The sequence below is a fragment of the Pelophylax lessonae genome, assembly GCF_965119305.1.
Source record: "Pelophylax lessonae genome assembly, chromosome: 4".
Taxonomy (NCBI): domain Eukaryota; kingdom Metazoa; phylum Chordata; class Amphibia; order Anura; family Ranidae; genus Pelophylax; species Pelophylax lessonae.
This window is the reverse complement of record NC_138771.1, coordinates 415,460,513-415,479,371: the sequence shown is the minus strand read 5'-3', so window position 1 is coordinate 415,479,371 and position 18,859 is coordinate 415,460,513.

Below are 18,859 nucleotides of genomic sequence, written 5' to 3'. Positions count from 1 at the left end.
CGATCTGTCCGCCGCAATGTCGCAGTACCGCAAAAAAAATCGCAGATCGCCGCCATTACGCGTTAAAAAAAAAAAACAACAAAAATGACAAAAATCTTTCCCTTAGTTAGTAAACACAATAACTTTTGCGCAAACCAATCAAAATACGCTTTTTGCGATTTTTTTTACCAAACATAGGTAGCATAAAACAAATTGGCCGAAAATTTTAAAAAATTTTGATTTTTACATTTTTTTGGGGGGAATTTCATATAAAAAAAAGGGAAAAATATTGCTATTTTTGCAAAATGGACGCTCTTTTTTTGTTTATAGCGCGTGATCAAAAAATCGCACAGGTGATCAAATACCGCCAAAAGAAAGCTCTGTTTGTGGGAAAAAAAGGACGCCAAATTCGTTTAGGTACAGCGTCGCACGACCGCGCAATTCTCCGTTAAAGTCACGCAGTGCCGAATCGCAAAATACCCCCTGGTCGGAATGGGGGTAAAATCTTCCGGGGCTTAAGTGGTTAACCTGCTCTTCAAAAAGCACAAATGTGAGGGGAAAATAATTATTTTTCAGTATTTAGGGGAAAAAAAATATTTTTCAGTTTTTTATTCAAATGGGTTTTTTTTTTTATTCAATAGCGGAATAGAACAACAACAGTATCCAACCTGTTAGGCATGCAGTGTGTAGCAGTAATTTCCTGCAACCTCAGTGCATATGTGTCTGCTTTATCTGCATTTTACTGTGACTTACAGCGTTTAGACAGACACTGCATTTCAAATCTGCTATTCAACAAGCACCAATTAATGGGACAATTATTTTTGTGTTTTTCATTCATACTTTACAGTGCGATACACCCATTGCATACTGTTGTATTGCGCATTGCAATAAAAAAAAAACATTTAGGGGCAAAAAAGTTAATTGCAGCCCTGTCTGCATAAGTTACAGTGAGATACACCCATTGCATACTGTTGTATTGCGCCTTGCAATAAAAAACTATTTAGGGGACAAAAGAGTTTATTGCAGCCCTGTCTGCATATGTTACAGTGAGATACACCCATTGCATACTGTTGTATTGCGCATTGCAATAAAAAAAAAACATTTAGGGGCAAAAAAGTTAATTGCGGCCCTGTCTGCATATGTTACAGTGACATACACCCATTGCATACTGTTGTATTGCGCATTGCAATAAAAAAAAAACATTTAGGGGACAAAAGAGTTTATTGCCGCCCTGTCTGCAGATGTTACAGTGAGATACACCCATTGCATACTGTTGTATTGCGCCTTGCAATAAAAAAAACATTTAGGGGACAAAAGAGTTTATTGCGGCCCTGTCTGCATATGTTATAGTTAGACACACCCATTGCATACTGTTGTATTGCGCCTTGCAATAAAAAAAAACATTTAGGGGACAAAAGAGTTTATTGTGGCCCTGTCCGCATATGTTACAGTAAGATACACCCATTGCATTCTGTTATATTGCGCTTTGCAATAAAAAAAAAACATTTAGGGGACAAAAGAATTTATTGAGGCCCTGTCTGCATATGTTGCAGTGAGATACACCCATTGCATACTGTTGTATTGCGCCTTGCAATAAAAAAACTATTTAGGGGACAAAAGAGTTTATTGCAGCCCTGTCTGCATATGTTACAGTGAGATACACCCATTGCATACTGTTGTATTGCGCATTGCAATAAAAAAAAAAAACATTTAGGGCCAAAAAAGTTGATTGCGGCCCTGTCTGCATATGTTACAGTGAGATACGCCCATTGCATACTGTTGTATTGCGCATTGCAATAAAAAAAAAACATTTAGGGGCAAAAAAGTTGATTGCGGCCCTGTCTGCATATGTTACAGTGAGATACACCCATTGCATACTGTTGTACTGCGCATTGCAATAAAAAAAACATTTAGGGGACAAAAGAGTTTATTGCCGCCCTGTCTGCAGATGTTACAGTGAGATACACCCATTGCATACTGTTGTATTGCGCCTTGCAATAAAAAAAACATTTAGGGGACAAAAGAGTTTATTGCGGCCCTGTCTGCATATGTTATAGTTAGACACACCCATTGCATACTGTTGTATTGCGCCTTGCAATAAAAAAAAACATTTAGGGGACAAAAGAGTTTATTGTGGCCCTGTCCGCATATGTTACAGTAAGATACACCCATTGCATTCTGTTATATTGCGCTTTGCAATAAAAAAAAAACATTTAGGGGACAAAAGAATTTATTGAGGCCCTGTCTGCATATGTTGCAGTGAGATACACCCATTGCATACTGTTGTATTGCGCCTTGCAATAAAAAAACTATTTAGGGGACAAAAGAGTTTATTGCAGCCCTGTCTGCATATGTTACAGTGAGATACACCCATTGCATACTGTTGTATTGCGCATTGCAATAAAAAAAAAAAACATTTAGGGCCAAAAAAAGTTGATTGCGGCCCTGTCTGCATATGTTACAGTGAGATACGCCCATTGCATACTGTTGTATTGCGCATTGCAATAAAAAAAAAACATTTAGGGGCAAAAAAGTTGATTGCGGCCCTGTCTGCATATGTTACAGTGAGATACACCCATTGCATACTGTTGTACTGCGCATTGCAATAAAAAAAACATTTAGGGGACAGAAAGATATTAAATTGCTGCTTAGTCTGTATCTGTACATGTGGGATACACTCGTTGGATACTGTTGTTCTAGTCTGCTATTCAATAAACACCAATTTAGGGAAAAAATATTAAATTGCGGCCTAGTCTGTATCTGTACATGTGAGATACACCTGTTGTATACTGTTGTTGTAGTCCGCTATTTAATAAACACCCATTTAGGGAAAAAATATTACATTGCGGCTTAGTCTGCATATTTTACTGTGAGATACACTCGTTGGATATTGTAGTTCTATTCCGCTATTCAATAAACACCCATTTAGGGAAAAAATATTACATTGCAGCCTAGTCTGCATATTTTACTGTGAGATACACCCTTTGGATACTGTTGTTCTATTCCGCTATTTAATAAACACCCATTTTGGGGAAAAATATTACAATATATACAATAGTCTGCATATGTTACAGCGCAACAAGGCACACAGGTCTGAGCGACTCATGCGTGCGTGCTGCAGCTGAAACTCCACTATGGCCTGCTGCTGCTCGCATAGTCTGGCCAGCATGTGCAAGATGGAGTTCCACCTTGTGGGCACGTCACATATGAGGCAGTGAGCAGGAAGGCTGAAGCTACGCTGCAGCGCTGACAGGCGAGCAGCAGCAGGGTGAGAATGCCGAAAGTGCACACAGACGGCCCGCACTTTCTGCAGCAGCTCTGACATATCGGGGTAATTTCTAAGGAACCTCTGCACTCCAAATTCAGCACATGCTCCAGGTAAGGGATGTGTGTCAAACCGGCTAGGCCCAGAGCTGCTACAAGATTTCACCCATTATCGCACACCAGCAGGCCGGGCTTGAGGCTCACTGGCACCAACCCTCATCGGTCTGCTGTTCAATGCCCCTCCACAACTCCTGCGCGGTGTGTGGTTTTCCCCCAAACAGGCAAGTTTTAAAACTGCCTGCTGTCGTTTACCCCTGGCTGTGCTAAAGTTGGTGATGAATGGGGTTAAGCTGACCGGATGAGGAGGCGGTAGAGGAGGAGGAAGCGGAGTAGGAGGAGTTAGGAACAGGAGGCAAACTGAAGTGCACTGCAATCCTCAGTGGTGGAAGGACATGCGCCAAACTGCTATCCACCTCAGGCCCAACCGCCACTGCATTTACCCAGTGTGCTGTTAGGGAGATATAACGTCCCTGACCGTGCTTACTGGTCCACGTATCCGTAGATAGGTGGACCTTGCCACAGATGGTGTTGTGTTGTGCACACCTGATTTTGTCACCCACTTGGTTGTGCAGGGAAGGGATGGCTTTCCTGGAAAAGTAGTGGCAGCTGGGCACGACGTACTGTGGGACAGCCACCACCACATGGCTTTTAAAAGTCTGCGTCTCCACCTGATGGAATGACAGCATTTCAAAGGCCAGGAATTTTGAAATGCTGGCATTCAGGGCCAGGGATCGAGGGTGGGTAGGGGGGGTACATCCTCTTCCACTCCAGTGTTTGGGAGATAGAAAGCTCAACGCTTCCACGGGACATTGTGGAGATGGTGACCCATGTGGTGGTGTTGCTGGCAGATCCTTTGTTTGCAGGGTGGCAGGTGCCGGTCTCACTACAGAGGTGGATGAGGAGGCTCGAGACTGCAGCAGCAGAAGAGGAAGCAGGAGGAGCCAGAGACCTTTCTTGGTTTTTGAGGTGTCTACTCCACTGCAGCTCGTGCTTTGCACTTAGATGCCTGCTCATGCAGGTTGTGCTCAGGTTGAGAAGGTTTATGCCTAGCTTCAGGCTCTCATGTCCTGTCATCAGCACATTGTCTGAAGAACTGCCACGCTAGGGAACTCCTTTGTGCTGGCTTTGGTGTGCTTGGTCCCTTGCTGTGTTGGGCAGTAGCAGGCATAGTGTCTAGGGCACGGCCGCTCCGCTTTTGCACCCTGCTCCCTCTTCTGCTGTGCTGGTGGCTCTGTGCAACCACTGCCTCTTCCTCCAAACCACTCAGGTTATCTGCATGACGTTCATTCCATGTGGGGTCGAGGACCTCATCGTCCTCCACATCATCTTTCACCTTGTCTTCACCCCTGCCCTCCTTGTCGGTCTCCACAATTTGGAATTCTGCAGCAGTTGGTACCTCTGTTTCGTCATCATCCAAGACGTGCTGCGATGGTCCTCCCATGTACTCATCTTGAGACATAAGTGGTTGGGCATCGTTGCACTCAATCTCTTCCACTTCTGGGGCAGGGCTAGGTGGATGGCCCTGGGAAACCATGCTAAAAGAGTCATCAAAAATAAGAGACTGCTGCATGACTTGGGGCTCAGACTGCTTGGCTGATTTGCAGGAGGGTGAGGTGAAAGATTGATGGATATGGGCTGCAGATGCAGAAGACTGGGTGGGAGACAATGGGAAGGAACTGGAGGCACTGTCAGCAACCCAATCTACTATCGCCTGTACTTGTTCTGGCCTCAACATTTGTAGAGGCGCATTAGGCCCTGCCAAATACCGCTGTAAGGTTCTGTCGCCTACTCGCAGCTGAGAAAGGTGTTTCACTTGTGCGTGTAGCTGGCACAGATCAACCACATCCTCTCCTTGCAACAGGAGCTCCACCACCAGCACCACGACCCAGCACTAACATGGTGGAGCAGTATGTGTGCACACGCCTAGACGTACTGAATGATGGGTCTGCCCCTTCAACTTCTGGGTTTCCAAATTGGGCACATGGCCTAAGCTTGCCCTTTGCGCCTTGGAGGTGCTGGCCTGCCCTGCAGCCAGTGTATTATCTGAACGTGTATTTAACACGGCTGGGGGCGTTATCACAGCCAAGCGCAGCCGCCTGTCCAGAGCCAATGTGGACAAGCTCACGTTCATTAAAATAAACCAGGCATGGATCCCACAGGACTTGCCCATAACTTGTGCAGAATAGACATGTATACCGGCCTTACCCAGCCATTGTTGTATTTGATCTTTCTAACTCTTTTGGGGTGTACCCTAATTTAAAAAGAAATAAAATTAAAAACCAAAACCAGTGTTGGCTACCTCGTCCTCCTCCACCGCCGCTTCTACCTACCTCGCCACATCCACCGCCACCTCAGCCTCCTACTCCATATGGGCCTCATCCTCCTCCTCCACCGCAGCCGCTGCTTCCACCTACACCGCCATATCCACCCCCACCTCAACCTCCTACTCCATATGGGCCTCGTCCTCCTCCTACATCATTCAAGATTATTATTTTTTTACTTTTCTGTTTTTTATGTTATTTTAAGTTATTTCCCTATCCACATTTGTTTGCAGAGCACTTGCCATGCTCTTAAGATTATTTTGCTGCCATTTGCAGCCCTCTAGCCCTTTCCATGTTTGTTTTAGAGGAATTTTAGTGCTCAAAAGTTTGGGTTTCCATTGACTTCAATGGGGTTCGGGATAGGGGCAAAGTTCGGGTTAAGTCCAGTTCACGAACCCAGACTTTTTTTTTCAAGTTCGGCCGAACCCACCGAACACGGACATCCAGGTGTTCGCTCAACTCTATTCAAGATCATATTTTTCAAAAAGCATTCCTGGTTGAAAATCCCTGCCATTCCTATAACACTTCTGTCTCCTATGTGAGTCTTGATAATTGATTTCCTCCAGATATACATATTGCTATATTCATCAAAAGAATATGTTTTGCAATGCACACCACTGAAGAGACTGTAATGAACTCACATATCATATTTCTAAGTTCTTTATTGTTGTATAGTATATATGACTGCCTATATTATAGGTACATTTAGTAACATGCATTCTTATTAAAAGAATCTCAGAACCATGAAAACTGTTTTAGTGATAACTTTCATCAATAACAGAGTCTTAAAGAAAATGTGCTTTTACTTAAAAGCTGCATTTGGAAATGCCAGACACAGAACATTACATTTTATACTTAGTTTAAACGGCTTGTGCATTTAATGAAAAATCTGTAATATACAATAAAAAATTAAACCCTCTGGGCAAATCAAGCAGGGGGAAATGACCTGTCTCTGGCCAGATCCATATATAACCTGTAAATTCCATTTAAAGAGGATCTTTATAGTAATGATAAAATGGTAATTTTGCTTTTAATAATATTGTAAAAGAGTGATATTTAGGTTATTAGCGCTTCTTTAAAGAAAATCAGGAACTACGTACTTCACTACTTCAACTCTAGCGGTGTTAGGCACTAATGACGGCGTAAGAGGAAGGTGGAGGATCCTAAAAAATTATTTCAGGGACTTAGGGAATAGATTGAGGAAAAGAACCTCCAGGGTGGTTTTCTCTTTAATACTGCCTGTACCTCGAGCCACAGCAAAGAGGCAGAAGGAGCTTAGGGAGCTGAACAAGTGGCTGAGGAACTGGTGTAGGAAGGAGGGGTTTGGGTTCCTGGAGAACTAGGCTGACTTCTTAGTCGGTTACCGGCTCTTTAGCAAGGACGGGCTGCACCTTAAAGGGGACAGTACAGCTCTATTGGGAAGAAAGATGGCCACAAAGTTGGAGGGGCTTTTAAACTAGGTGTTGGGGGGAGGGCTCAGAATTAGTGCCAGTTAATAGTGAACAAAGGACAGAAGCTACTATGGGGGGCAGCAGTGACTTTATAACCATAACGACAACTAATGGGGGAATGAGCGGACAAACTGTAAACCAAGTAGGATTAAACTTAATGATAAATCAGTATCAACTCCAACATCACTAAAAGGGTTACGCACAAATGCCAGGAGCCTAGCAAATAAAATGGAGGATTTCGCAGGAATAACAGAAACCTGGTTTGACCTGGCACACCACTGGCTGGCAAATATTGAAGGGTATTCTGTGTATAGGAAGGACAGGGAAGGCAAAGGGGGGGGGGGGGGTATGTCTCTATATCAAAAATAACGTAAGGGTGGTGGAGTCACATTATGGAAGGGATGAGGGCAGAGGTGGAATCCATGTGGGTAGAACTCCATAAGGAAGAAGGAAGGGGGAAAGTAATAGTTGGGGTATGTTATAGGCCGCCCAACCAAAGCGAGGAGGTAGAGCTGGAATTTATTTCACATTTGGGAATAGCAGCTAAGCAGGGACAAGTCATCGTAATGGGGGACTTCAATTATCCTGACATTGACTGGGAAGAGGGGACAGCTCACTCAGTAAAGGCCCGTCATTTCATGAATGTCTTACAGGACAACTACATGTCACAGATGGTAGATTCTCTTACTAGAAAGAATGCATCGCTGGATCTATTAATTATGAACGATTCAGGCCTAATCTCAGATGTAGAAGTACGGGACAACTTGGGCTATAATGATCACAGGATGATTACATTTAAAGTAAATCCTAGAACATTAAGACACAAGGGAATATAAGGACTCTAAACTTCAGAAAGGCAAACTGTTACAAAATGTGCTCAATAATAGAGAACATAGACTGGGACCTAACCCTAGGAACATTGAACATGGAGGAAAAATGGGGAACATATTAAACAAAAGTATAGCATAGCGCATTCCAATGGGAAATACATTTAGGAGAGCCAGGTTCAAACCAGGGTGGCTACACCGTAATGTAAAAATGATTATTAGAGCGAAAAAATGGCCTTCAAGAAATACATATCGGAGGGGACATTATCAGCTTTTCACCAATACAAGGAATCTAACAAGAAATGTAAAAACTGAATCAGGGTGGCTAAAATGACTTTGAGAGACACATAGCAGAAGAGATTAAAAAAACCCTAAGAAATTCTTTAAATACATTAATAGCAAAAAAGCGAGGTCAGAGCATGTTGCACACATAATTAATAATGATGGAAGGTTGGTTACATAGGACACAGAGAAGGCAACTGTGCTAAATACTTTCTTCTCCTCGATTTTTACACATGAAAAGGAAGGTTATACAGACCAGGACTGTCCGGTTAGCACAACATCGCAAGACTTGCCGCAGTTGCTATCAGAGAATGAAATCCAGGAAAGACTTGATAACATTAATACTAATAAATTGCCCGGACTGGATGGCTTGCACCCGAGAGTACTCAAGGAACTCAGTAGGGTTATATATAGATCGTTGCTCCTAATCTTCACAGACAGTATATTGACAGGAACTGTACCAGGTGACTGGAAGAAAGCTAATGTGATAACAATATTCAAAAAAGGGAGGAGGGATATTCCGGGAAACTATAGACCGGTCAGCCTGACATCATTTGTATGTAAACTATTGGAAGGGTTAATAAGAGACTATATCCAAGAATGTGCTAAGGACAACAGTATCATCAGCAGTAATCAGCACGGGTTCACAAAAGGAAGTTCTTGCCAAACAAATCTGTTAACATTTTACGAGGAGGTGAGCTGTGAGCTAGATAGGGGGAGACCTGTAGATGTGGTGTATCTGGATTTTGCTAAGGCATTCAACACTGTTCCCCATAAATGCTTAATCTACAAACTAAGGTCTGCAGGCATCAACCTCAAGGTTTGTTCTTGGATAGAAAACTGGTTACATGGGCATGTCCAAAAGGTGGTGATAAATAACGCATACTCAGACTAGTCTGGAGTGGTAAGTGGGGTAACCCATGGGCTCAGTCCTGGGACCAATTTTGTTCAATTTATTCATCAATAACATAGAGGACGGAATCAGTAGCTAAATCTCAGTTTTCTCGGATGACACAAAGATATGCAAGGCAATAACTTCTCATCAAGATATAGAAATTTTACAGAATGACATGAACAAAAGAACAGAGTGGGCAACTATGTGGCAAATGAGAATTAATGTAGAGAAGTGTAAGGTATTGAACTTGGGGGCAAAAAACATAAACACAAATTATGATCTAGGGGGGGGGAACCTCTGGGGAAATCCAGGATGGAGAAGGATTTTGAGGTTCTAGTGGAAGATACAGTAGACTAAGTAATAGCATGTAATGTCAAGCTGCAGCTGTCAAAGCCGGCAGAATATCAGCATGCATAAGGAAGGGGATATATTCCAGAGACAAAACTATAATCCTGCCACTTAATAAAGCCCTGGTTTAGCCACACCTGGAGTATTCTGTCCAGTTCTGGTCGCCAATCCTCAGAAAGGATGTGCCGGAAATGGAAAGAGTCCAAAGAAGGGTAACTAAACTAATAAGGGGATTAGAGGACCTTAATTATGAGGAGCGATTACAATTGCTTAATTTATTCTCCTTGGAGAGGAGACGGCATGATAGTGATTTACAAATACCTCAATGGCGATCCTAGCATAGGTAGAAAACCATTTAGTCTCAAGGAGTGCAAGAAGACACATGGCCACACAATGAGATTAGAGGAGAGACGGTTTACTCTCAAAGCAGAGTTCCACCCAAAAGTGGAACTTCCGCTCATTTGCTTCCTCCCCCCCTCCGGTGCCACATTTGACACCTTTCAGGGGGGAGGGGGAAACGGGTATCTGTTTTTGACAGGTACCCTTCTCCACTTCCGGTAAATGGCGCTGCGGCGCTGTCCCTTCAGAAGTTTGGCCCCCTCCTCCTTCCCCCACCGCCGAGCCAATCTGAATGCACAGCACGCTTCACGCATGCGCATTAGGGACCCGCCTGTGCAGCTGCAAGGCAATGACGGCAGCACCCGATGGAAACATGGGCTGCGGTGCCGACTTTGCTGGACTCCAGGACAGGTAAGTGTCCTAATATTAAAAGTCAGCAGCTACAGTATGTGTAGCTGCTGACTTTTAATTTTTTAGGGGGGGGGGGGCTGGAACACCGCTTTAAGCTGCGTAAGGAATTCTTCACTGTAAGGGTGGTGAGAATGTGGAACTCTTTTCCACAATCGGTGGTAGCTACGGGAAATATGGCTACTTTTTAAAAGACTCTTGGACCTGCATCTCACAGATCACAACATTCAGGGTTATGGGAAATGATTAGGCCACACACACACACACACACACACACACACACACACACATCTGTACAGGTTGAACTGGATGGAATGATGTCTTTATTCAACCTCAACTACTATGTAACTATGTAACTATGTATGTAACCTAGTTGTCAGGAAACCATGAACCAGACGTACAACAACAGATAAGTGAAAATAAGAAAGCTTTATTGAAAAACAAGCTATAAAGCAAAAGTCCAAACGGATGGCGAAACCGATGCAGAGTCTTTGCGAAGCCAGGGGTCAGGAACCAGCAGGGTAGTCAGACGAAGCCAGGATCAGGAACCAGCAGGGTAGTCAGATGAAGCCAGGATCAGGAACCAGCAGGGTAGTCAGACGAAGCCAGGAACAGGAACCAGAAGTAGCAGCAGTCTTAGTAGCATGTGAACACAGGAGGACCAAGCAGGGAACTGAAGCCACAGACCTCCTATATATATATGAGCTAGGCATCCAGCTCCTCCCAGTGGGAAGGAGGAGCCGCAGGGTGGGAGGCTACAAGAAACCCAGAAACCAAGATGGCCGCCAGCACATGTCAAACGAAGGAGAACAGCAAGAAGGTAAGACCATGACAGTACCTCCCCCTCAAGGGCCCCTCCTCCGCGGAGTAAAGAACGGTTTCTGAGGGAAGCGTGCGTGGAAGGCTCGGAGCAAAGCAGGAGCATGGACATCTGCGGAGGGAACCCAGGAACGCTCCTCTGGACCATAACCACGCCAATGAACCAAAAACTGCACCCGACCGCGGACCAGGCGTGAGTCCAGGATATTGCACACCTCATACTCCTCACGATTGCCCACTCGGACCGGACGAGGCCGAGGAACCGAGGAAGTGAAACGATTACACACCAGAGGCTTCAACAGGGAGACATGAAACACGTTGGAGATCCGCATGCCAGGAGGAAGCGCAAGGGCATAGGCTACCGGGTTTACCCTGCGAAGCACTCGGAAGGGACCAACAAAGCGAGGCGCCAGCTTGGGAGTGGGCACTCGAAGGTTGAGGTTGCGGGTGGACAACCATACACGGTCTCCGGCCTGGTAGGAAGGAGCAGGCGCTCGTCTGCGATCAGCCTGGAGTCTCTGGCGCTGCGCAGAGACCTCAAGGGACTTCTGGATCTGTACCCAAGAAGCACGTAGGACGGAAAGGTGATCCTCCACAGCCGGAATATCCTGGGGAGAGAATACCTCCGGTAACACGGCAGGTTGGAACCCATAGTTGGCCATGAAGGTAGACGTCCCAGAGGAAGAGTTCACCGCCGTGTTCCTGGCAAACTCAGCCCAAGGCAGGAGGTCAACCCAATTGTCTTGGTGATCGGAGACATAGCAACGAAGGAATTGCTCCAAGGCCTGATTGGATCGTTCTGCGGCCCCATTGGACTGAGGGTGGTAGGCCGAGGAGAAGGAGAGATGAATCCCCAACTGGGAGCAAAAGGCGCGCCAGAACCTGGACACAAACTGACTCCCCCGATCCGACACAATCTCCTTGGGCAAACCGTGCAACCGGAAGACCTCCCTGGCAAAAATCGTGGCCAACTCCTGTGCAGAGGGTAACTTCTTGAGAGGAACACAGTGACACATTTTGGAAAACCGATCCACAATCATGAGAATGACCGTATGGCCTCGGGATGCAGGGAGGTCCACAATGAAATCCATCCCCAGGTGTGACCATGGGCGCTCCCCGGTGGCTAAGGGTTGCAGAAGGCCCAACGGAAGGTGCCGAGGGGACTTACTCTGAGCACAAACGGAGCATGCCGCTACATATGCGGCGATGTCGGAACGTAGGGAAGGCCACCAGAACAGACGTGAAACAGCCCAGGACAGCTGATTCTTTCCAGGATGCCCCGGGGTCTTGGAGTTATGGTAGGTTCGCAACAACCGAGTGCGCAACTCCTCAGGCACAAAACATCTGCCGTTGGGTCTCCCAGAGGGAGCACCAGATTGAGCCGCCAAAATCTGCTCACCCAGGGGAGAGGTCAGGCTGGTGCGAATGGCAGCCAGGATCTGATTCGGAGGTATGACCGAAGTCGGAATCGACTCCTCCCTGGACAGGTCGGAGTACTGCCGTGATAAGGCATCAGCCCTGATGTTCTTGGAACCGGGTAGGTAGGAGACCACGTAATTAAAACGTGACAAGAACAGAGCCCATCTGATCTGACGTGGTGTCAATCTCTTGGCCTCAGAGAGGTAGGTCAGATTCTTGTGGTCCGTCAGGATGAGGACCGGAACCACCGAACCCTCGAGCAAGTGCCTCCATTCTTTAAGAGCCTGCACGATGGCCAATAACTCCCTGTCACCAATCTGGTAGTTGCACTCTGCGGAAGACAGTTTCCCGGGAGTAAAACCCACAAGGAAGCAGAGGACCCTCTGGTGTTCTACGCTGAGACAGAAGGGCGCCTACTCCCGTCTCAGACGCGTCCACCTCGAGGACAAAGGGCAACCCAGGGTTGGGATGCGACAGAATCGGAGCCGACACAAAGGCGGACTTTAGAGCCTCAAAAGCTCGGATGGCCTCGGGCGGCCAGACCTGGGAATTACTTCCCTTCCTGGTCAGATCCGTGAGAGGCTTGGCTAGCATGGAAAAGTCCCTGATGAACTTCCGATAATAATTGGCGAAGCCCAAAAAGCGCTGCAGGGAGCGAAGACCACTGGGCTGGGGCCACTGTAAGACAGCCGAAAACCTTCTCAGGATCCATGGAGAACCCCTCAGCGGAAATGATGTAACCTAAGAAGGTTACCTGGGATCGGTGAAATTCGCATTTCTCAAGCTTACCGAACAGCTTGTTCTCTCGTAACCGTTGCAACACTCGTTTGACATCCAGAATGTGGGTCTCCATGGACTCAGAATATACCAAGATGTCATCCAGGTAGACCACCACACACTGCTGCAACAGGTCACGGAAAACATCGTTGATGAATTCCTGAAAGACTGCGGGCGCATTGCACAGCCCAAAGGGCATAACCAAGGATTCATAATGACCGGTCCTGGTGTTAAACGCGGTCTTCCACTCATCGCCCGCCTTGATCCTTACGAGGTTATATGCCGCCCTCAGGTCGAGTTTGGTAAAGACCGTGGCCCCTTTAAGGCGATCGAACAGCTCGGAAATCAAGGGTATCGGGTAAGCGTTCTTGATCGTGATGCGATTGAGACCCCTGTAATCGATGCAAGGCCTCAACTCACCGCCCTTCTTTTTCACAAAGAAAAATCCAGCCCCTGCCGGGGACGAGGATTTGCGAATGTGTCCACGTGAAAGCGCCTCCCTCACGTACTCCTCCATGGCCTCATTCTCCGCTACCGACAGTGGATAGACTTTGCCACGAGGAGGAACGGCACCAGATTGTAACTCGATGGCACAATCGTATGGGCGGTGCGGAGGTAGGGCAACCGCGCGCACCTTATCGAATACATCCCGGTACTCCTCGTATTCAGGGGGCAACAGAGAGTCCGAGGAAGTACACAGCAACTTGACAGGCCCATGGATGCAACTAGCCCCACACTGCGGTGACCACGAGAGGATCTCGGCCGATCTCCAATCGAAAATCGGATTATGCTTCTGGAGCCAGGGGTACCCCAAGACCACCGAGTAGTGTGGAGACGAAATAACCTGGAAGCAGACCGACTCTCTGTGGACGGCACCAATGGCTAACCCCACTGGAAGGGTCTCATGAGTCACGTGTGGCGGCAGAAGGGGTCTGCCGTCTATCGCCTCAAGAGCCAGAGGAGAACCTCGAGCCTGCAGAGGAATGGAATTGGCGGCAGCGAACACACTATCAATGAACAAACCACCAGCACCAGAGTCCACCAACGCCTGGGTCGTCACCGAGCCCCCGACCCAGGAAAGGACAACAGTGATCAGTGGTTTGTCAACACGGGAAACCGGGGACGAGGAGACTCCACCCAAGATCTGCCCCCGACAGGATCTCAGGTGCGAGCGTCTCCCTGGACGGTTCGGACATGCCAACCGAAAATGCCCACCGAGACCACAGTACATGCATCGGCCCTCGCGTCTCCGGAGTACCCTCTCCCCCTCGGACAGGCGAGCAAACCCCAGCTGCATGGGTTCACCCCCAGACAAGTCATCCCCAGGAGGCGTGGGAGGAGAGGGAGGCACGGGTGGGACAACAAAGGTAGGCGCCAATCTGTTAGGAGGCCTTAAAGGAAGGTCTCTCCCTGAGTCTGGTGTCAATCAAAATCAGGAAAGAAATAAGAGACTCGAGCTCCACTGGTAGGTCCTTAGCTGCAACCTCATCCTTCAAGGCATCCGAGAGACCATGAGAGAAAGCAGCGACCAGAGCCTCATTATTCCAGCCCACCTCTGCTGCCAGGGTACGAAACTCAATGGCGTATTCAGCTACGGATCGTGAACCCTGTCTGATGGACATAAGGAGCTTCGCAGCAGAGGCAGCACGAGCCGGCACATCGAATACCTTCCGAAGAGAAGCAACAAAACCGGAAAACTCGGCAACCACCGGATTGTTGTTCTCCCATAAAGGGCTGGCCCAGGCCAAGGCCTTGTCCGAGAGCAACGAGATTAAGAAGCCCACCTTTGATCTCTCAGTAGGAAAGGCATGTGGCAGCAACTCGAAATAAATGCCCACCTGGTTAAGGAAACCTCGGCACTGAGTTGGCTCTCCCCCAAAGCGCTGTGGAAGGGGGGCAGAACCGGACATACCCCGAAACACCGCAGGCGCAACAACAGGTGTCAGGGTAGACTCTGGCGCAACAACCGGAGCGGCAGTAGGAGCGGACCCAGGAGCGACAACCGACCCATCGGCAACGGGAGCGAAATGAACCGTGCGTTCAAGCAGGGTTTGCAACGCCACGGCGAACTGACCCAACAGGTGATCCTGCTGATCAAGTCTGGCAACCAGCGTGGGTAGTGAGGATGGCCCTGTACCGTCAGAATTCGTGGCCTGTGGTACCGTGCGTTCAAGCAGGGTTTGCAACGCCACGGCGAACCGACCCAACAGGTGATCCTGCTGATCAAGTCTGGCAACCAGCGTGGGTAGCGAGGATGGCCCTGTACCGTCAGAATTCATGGCTTGGTCCTAATGTCAGGAAACCATGAACCAGACGTACAACAACAGATAAGTGAAAATAAGAAAGCTTTATTGAAAAACAAGCTATAAAGCAAAAGTCCAAACGGATGGCGAAACCGATGCAGAGTCTTTGCGAAGCCAGGGGTCAGGAACCAGCAGGGTAGTCAGACGAAGCCAGGATCAGGAACCAGCAGGGTAGTCAGATGAAGCCAGGATCAGGAACCAGCAGGGTAGTCAGACGAAGCCAGGAACAGGAACCAGAAGTAGCAGCAGTCTTAGTAGCATGTGAACACAGGAGGACCAAGCAGGGAACTGAAGCCACAGACCTCCTATATATATATGAGCTAGGCATCCAGCTCCTCCCAGTGGGAAGGAGGAGCCGCAGGGTGGGAGGCTACAAGAAACCCAGAAACCAAGATGGCCGCCAGCACATGTCAAACGAAGGAGAACAGCAAGAAGGTAAGACCATGACACTAGTTACTTTCCTGCCTCTCCTCACCTCTGCCTGTCCTGTCAATTTATTTTAAATAAATTATTTTACTTTCTAATTCAATTTTCAGATTAATATACCAAAACAATGTAATCTTAATTCGTATGCATCTGCAAAGATTTAAAAAGGGTAAGCTACAGTTCTGGCACACTCACTTTCTACAGTCGCTCACTTTTCCTTATAATGGCTTAACAAAGGTGTGACGAGACCAGTCTCGCCACATTGCATTGGAGGAGCCTGGTTGCCCGCCTGCTGCCTTTGGACTATGGACCAGACTTTAAAAGACTTTGACTCCCTGGCAATTAAACTGTATTCGTGGGGTCTGAGTGCCATTCACCTAATAATGTGCACTCAGACCTGAGCTATCTGGGGATATGTAACATGTCTATGTTTAGTGTATAAAAAGTAACTTTATATATTTTAAAGCAGAATACTGTATTTGGGTCCCCATGCGTGTAATGGAGTCTCGCTGTGAAAACTAGTTCTAGCTGCAGAGAGAGAGGGGGGGGGATTGTTTCCAGCAGCCCCCTCCTGAGGAATGTCTACTGATTAACTGAGACTATTGATAAACATGTTAATGAGCTCACCTGGCTGTCTACTAAGGGAGGAAGCCAGGATGCATTGTGGGGATGTTTTGCTTCTGGGAGTCTGTAATGTGATACATGTCTGTTTGTGTTACAGTGTTCCATTTGGTTCCCTATGGGAGTGTCCACCAGGTGGGAGACCTGTATAAATACGGGGGCAGGTAGCCCTCAATAAACATACCACTGCTTGACCTTCCACACGGAGCTTTGTCTCGTTCTTGGGGGGATTCACTGTATGCTGTTGGAGACCGATTGCTAGGAATGTAAGCTGATGTATGCTTCTCCTGTTCGTCTGCTAGCAGCTATTCGTGAGGTTCCAGGTTGGAGTGCTATATTGTATCCAGTTCGGGAGTGTGATCTCCTGCAAGTAGCTGTGCCTGCTCTCTCAGAAAGGGGCATATCGCCTAAATGGATTTTAACCCCTTGTCTGCTGAAACGGTCCGTTACAAAAGGATATTGTTTCGTTGTTTCTTATTTCACCATGCCCCTGTAAGAAGCAAAACCTGGGCTGAGCAAAAAGGGTAGAAAATATCACAATTAGTGATGAGACAAAAATTGCATAGTTTTCCCAAAGGTAGGACTTTTTAGGCACAAACATTTGGTGAAAATATATCATTAAGATTCTAATATTTTATTAAACGTAAACATACAAAAATATAAGGTTTAAAATAAATTTGCAAGCAACAAGCATTCTGCCATTACAGTGACCAAACACATAATACAAAGACCCAACCCGTTTCGAAGACTGTGAATCTTTTTCTTTAGGGGTGGCTTTGAGTGGTATTCTGTTGACATAGAGTGTAAGCAGGACATGGTATATTCAGATCAAAAATACATTTTTAACAATTTAAAGCTAGATACATGTTTTTCATGCATGATAAAACACTTACATGGTTAACTGTACATGGAGTGAATAATGCTTGCAAAGGTATTAAAATCAACGGGTTAGCCGCAGTCAAATTGGTAGTGTCTCACTTGTCATAAGGATATAGGCCATATAGCGAGTGGTGAAGCTGGCCAAGTGTCATCCAAAATGGACAACTGAAGTCCGATAGATTGCAGAGGCTCTTGCTGAGGCTCAGCCAAAGTGAACTGAAAGAAAGGGTTAAGAAAAATTTGTATATGAGGTATTGCAAAGGATTGCATAGGAATGGTATGCTGTAGGCTCTGTCTATCCAGTAATAAAAAAAGAGAAAGAAATATGCATTATATTGATCAAGTGGTGATGAAAATTAAGTATGCCAGGTCATGTTTGAAAGCAGATATAAGAAAAAATTATTTGGCATTAAAGAAAAAATGTGATTTAAATGGAAAGGGTTTATATAAGTTTGTTTCAAAACGAAAAATGGCAGGTAATCCCCACAAGAAAAAGCAATATTCATCAGACATTGAGCCAACTCTGTCTTTAAAATCCTTAGGTATTATACTGGATGACAGGGCACTACAAAAACCGGCTTACCTTCACAGATGCAGAGGAAACCTTTGCAAAAGTGGACGTCCTTGGCTTCCGACAGGCAAATTATGCACTGTGAGTCGCCAGGAGTCCATATAAATACTACCTATTAGATGCACTTAGTGTAATCAGTGTATATGGCCATCAGCTGGCCTCCACTATGGGCTTCCTGGATCAAAGGGGCCGGGCTCGCCCTCACAGTCCAACGCATGCCAAGCGGCATGACGTAATGGAGGCGGAGCCGGCGTCTGCGCTCCACCGACACGGAAGGAACTCCGGCAGCGTGGAACGCAGACAAAGCAGGTCAGGCATTGCAGACGAGAGGCGCCACACTGAGTGCAGTATGTCAGGATCATATGTTTAATATATCAAATGAACAGGTACTCACAAACGGTATGATAAAAACAGCATAGCAGTATGTGACAGGGAAATCCCAGTGTCCAGATTCAGGATGGCACTAGCGGTCTCGAAGCCCTGGGTAGTAGCGAGTGGAGAATCGACACTTCCCATATGCTGGGGACACAGCGCTGGCCGTCCTGACGTCACTTCCGGGATACGTACTGGCGCCGGCGACGCGTTGTCGGAGCATGCGCTCCTTCTTCAGGCCGATAATGCGCCATTTTGGACGAGGGCTTAAATAGACAGAAGGGCAGAGCCAGCCGGGTCCTAAAGAGTGCCATAATTCTAACTCAAAAGGAAGAAGCCTGCTATAACACTGAACTGGAACGAAGTGTATTATAGACAAACAACCAAAGCAGTGGTCAACTGGAATGCAGTCATCAAGAAACACTTACATCACATTACATATGTATATATATCCCCATATTGTTGCACACAGGAATATATTATCATAATATAGTGATA